Source organism: Grampus griseus (genome assembly GCF_964374135.1).
Source record: "Grampus griseus genome assembly, chromosome: 1".
NCBI classification, from domain to species: Eukaryota; Metazoa; Chordata; class Mammalia; order Artiodactyla; family Delphinidae; genus Grampus; species Grampus griseus.
This window is the reverse complement of record NC_139017.1, coordinates 96509782-96513845: the sequence shown is the minus strand read 5'-3', so window position 1 is coordinate 96513845 and position 4064 is coordinate 96509782. Positions and strand designations below refer to the sequence as shown.

Genomic DNA, 4064 nt, shown 5'->3' with positions numbered 1-4064 from the left:
CTGTAGTCATAATTGGAATGTGGGGTGAGCTTGCAGCAGCAGAGACCTGTATGACATTGCAACAGCCTGAGGCACACCGTGTGTTCTCCTGGGGAAGTTGTCCCTGGATCACGGGACCCTGGCAGTGGCGTGCTGCACAGGCTCTTGGGGGGAGTCTGGGTAGTGACCTGTACTTGCACACAGGATTCTTGGTGGCTGCAGCAGCAGCTTTAGTGGTTCATGCCTGTCTCTGGTGTCAGAGCTGATAGCTTCAGCTTATGCCCTTCTCTGGATCTCATTTTGGTGGTGCTCTGCCTTCTGTGGGCAGACAGAGAAGGAATCCCCTCTCCTCGTGCACCCTGAAACAATGGTCTCTTGCCTCTTAGGCAGGTCCAGACTTTTTCCCGGACTCCCTCCCAGCTAGCTGTTGCGCAGTAGCCCCCTTCAGGCTGTCTTCACACAGCCAACCCCAGTCCTCTCCCTGGGGTCTGACCTCCGAAGCCCAACCTCAGCTCCCAGCCCCCACCCGCCTCAGCAGGTGAGCCGACAAGCATCTCAGGTTGGTGAGTGCTTATTGGCAATGATCCTCTGTGGCGGAATCTCTCTGCTTTGCCCTCTACATCCCTGTTGCTGTGCTCTCCTCCGTGGCTCTGAAGCTCCCCCCCCCCGCCGCCCACTGCCCGTCCCCACAAGTGAAGGGGCTCCCTAGTGTGTGGAAACTTTTCCTCCTTCACAGCTCCCTCCCAAAGGTACAGGTCCCGTCCCTATTCTTTTGTCTCTGTTTTTTTTCTTTTGCCCTATCCAGGTACATGGGGATTTTCTTGCCTTTTGGGAAGTCTGAGGTCTTCTGCCAGCGTTCAGTAGGTGTTCTGTAGGATTTGCTCCACATGTAGAGGTATTTTTGATGTATTTGTGGAGAGGTAGGTGATCTCCACGTCTTACTCCTCCGCCATCTTGAAGGTGTCTCCCTGTTTATTCTTCTAAAATAACGTTTACATGGACACATCCTGAATTTTATTTATTTATTTATTGGTCAGCATAAATTTCCTTTAATAATTTCTCCATTTCCAGTAGGATTTCATTTTGAGGTTTAACATATGAATCCAGTGTAAAGTTCTACAGTTTTAGTAAATCTGGATTTCAAGTCATTTAAGATGAAAATGGAAATGAAAAGTTTACTTAAGAAGTTTAATTTTCTTCTTCTATAACGTCTAAGTCTTCATCTTCTTCATCGTCCTCTTCTGCTTGTTGATTCTTTCTTAATCAACAAATAGTTACCTGTCCTGCTCCAGATAAACACTTAGCTGACAGTGATCTCTGAAGAGGTGACTTTGAATTTGCTCTGACGATATCTAAATGACATAAATAATCTGGTGGATACAGAGAATTTTGGAAAACCTCTAAATCTTCTTCATCAATCTGTTGTATATTTTGGTAGGAAGCAGTGTAGAACTCTAAAGCTTTGCTGTGAAATAACATTTCGATAATGATAAATTCTGAAAATATAGTCTTTATATCCATTATTTTCTGCTTTTCAAAATTGTCAATAGTTTCCTCCAAATGACGAGTTATTCAGGTAGCATCCCTTGTAGCTCTTTGTAATTCAGTTTCTGCCTGTGAAATAACATATCAGTCAGACGGGTTTCTCTGACATATTCTTTCTGAGTTAACAGTTGAAAAGCTTCTTGATTCCTTGCTGTTAATGTTACTTTGAGGTCATCTCGTTTCATTTCTACAATGGTTCCATAAGCTTTCAAATGTTCAACTACTTTGGCTTCAAGTCTTTCAACGTCTGCTTGTCAATAATCCTGAAGTTTGGCAAACTCGTCAGCAAAGTTTTTCAGGCCCTGATTTAAATTTGGGGTCTCTGTAGAGACATACACATTGATTTCATTCACCAGGAGTTCTGCTTTGTATCTCAGTCTGGCAGTTTTCTGCACATAAGCAGCAAAGATTTAGCACAGCTCTCCAAAATACTTCTCCACATTTGTGACAGCAACTTACAATTGAGCATCCTGGTTCTGCAAGCTGCATTTCAACATCTTGCCTCACACACAGCCAGAGACTGCAGGCTGGGGCCCAAAGACAGGGGCTCCGAGGCACCCAGGCCCATCCTGGATTTAAAAAAGAAATAAATGTAAAATAAGTAATTTCTAGATTTACCTTTATAGTCTATTGAAAAGGGCTTTAACTTGGCAGTGCAAAACAAATTTAATGCACAGCACTTTAACGAATATCACTACTCAAGAACAGTATGAAAAATATTAATTTTAAAAAGCAAATTTTAAAAAGATAAAGTGTAAAATATTTACTGAAAGCAATACCCATTAAACAACAACAATTAAGGTCAAAGACATCTTTTTTTTTCTTTATGTGTGGGTTATTTCACAGAGGAATAGTTGAGACTCCATGATTGTATGTGATTGTATGAACACTGTGGTTGCTTATTCAGTACTCAGAATGCTGAGACTTACTGGTTGTCGTTTAGGATCAGAATGAATACACTTAGGAATATCCATTTCCAACTAAGATGGAGTAGCTGGGAACAGAATTATCACTGAACCTGAAAAATAAAAAATGCAGATGGACAAAATATATGGAATAAAGGTTATCAAGGCACTAGCATCAGTGAATGTAGGACAGTGATGCCTGAAAGATGAGGAGAAATGTTGTGTGCCTTATGAATTTCCCTAGATTTCTGTGTTGAGAGGATTTCCAGGCCGTAGAGTATGGAGGCAGAACTGAGGCAGAGTCTGGACAACACACTGAGTTGAAGAGACAAAGCTGAGAGTTTGAGGACAAAAAGCTGCCTGGAGTTTACCTCCTTAAAGTGCTGCAGAGGAGAGAGCTGCACAGAAAGAGAACACAAAGATCTGAGCCAGTCCCTTTATTTCTTTAGCAGAGTGCTAATGAGTGAACGGGAGTGAGGAAACTACCCAAGGCCAGGGAAAGAACCCCCCGAACAGGTTAAGGTGACAGTGCATGCCAGCCTCTCTTCTCTCCAGCCAGACTCGAAAACTTCATGATTCGTAGCGCATCAGGTGGAGCTCACTGAAGCGTCTTCATCAATCATAGGAAATAATTGGTCTAAAACACTTCTCCAGTCTTGCCTAATAAATCTTAAAAGCAAAAACAAACAGTATCCAAGTAAATTAACTGTGACCCAGAACAACGCTCAAGAATATTTATGACAATACAAAAATATCCAGCATCTAGCAAAGTGAAGTTCACAATGCTGAATTCAATAAAAAATGATTAAACAGACAAAGTAATAGAAAAATATGACTCATAATGAAGGAAAAAATCAATCAAAAGCCAAAGCTGAAATAGATGTTAGAATTAGCAAATAAAAACATTAAATAGTTATCATAACCCTATTCTTTATGTTCAAAATTTAAGTATAGACATGGAAGACATAAAAAGAGACAAAAATTGCATTTCTATAAATGTAAACTAAAATGTTTGACTTGAGTAATACACTAGATGGGATTTGTGAAAATTTAACACTCCAGATGTAAAAATTAGCAAGCATGAAGACTTGGGAATAGACATTATTAAGATGATACACAGAAATACAGGAGAATTTTTTTTAAATGAATAGAGAATCAGTGAGATATGGAACAATTTCAAGTGTCTAATATGCTTGTAATCAGAGTGCTCAAAGACAGAGGATAGGGACTGGAAAAAATATTTGAAAAAGTAAAGACTGAAAAAATTCCAAATTTGATGAAATCTATGAATCCACATATCAACAATATCAATGAATCCCAAGTACAAGAAACAAGAAGAAAACTACATTTCACATAATAATCTATTACCATAATTATGGTAATGGTAATGGTATTATGGTAAAGAGAAAAAATTTTAAATCATGCATATGATGAAGAACTTATATCCAGAATATATAAAAACCTCCCAAAACTCAATAAAAAGAAAACAACTCATTTTTTTTAAAAAGTGGGCAAAAAATTTGAATAGATCCAAACAGGTATGCTATTGTGGCAAATAAGCAAATGAAACAATACACAGCATGACTTTTCATTAAAGAAATGCAAATTAAAACTGTAATGAGGTACCACCACGCA

The 4064-nt window shown here is 39.3% G+C and overlaps 1 pseudogene across 1 annotated transcript; it reads right to left on the bottom strand.

Annotated features, from left to right (window-relative positions):
- Window positions 1-1167: 1167 nt before the first annotated feature.
- LOC309833118 (CBY1-interacting BAR domain-containing protein 1-like) lies at window positions 1168-2021 on the bottom strand (annotated as a pseudogene). The gene has a single exon. The product of its transcript is annotated as a CBY1-interacting BAR domain-containing protein 1-like (transcript).
- Between the last annotated feature and the right edge of the window lie 2043 nt (window positions 2022-4064).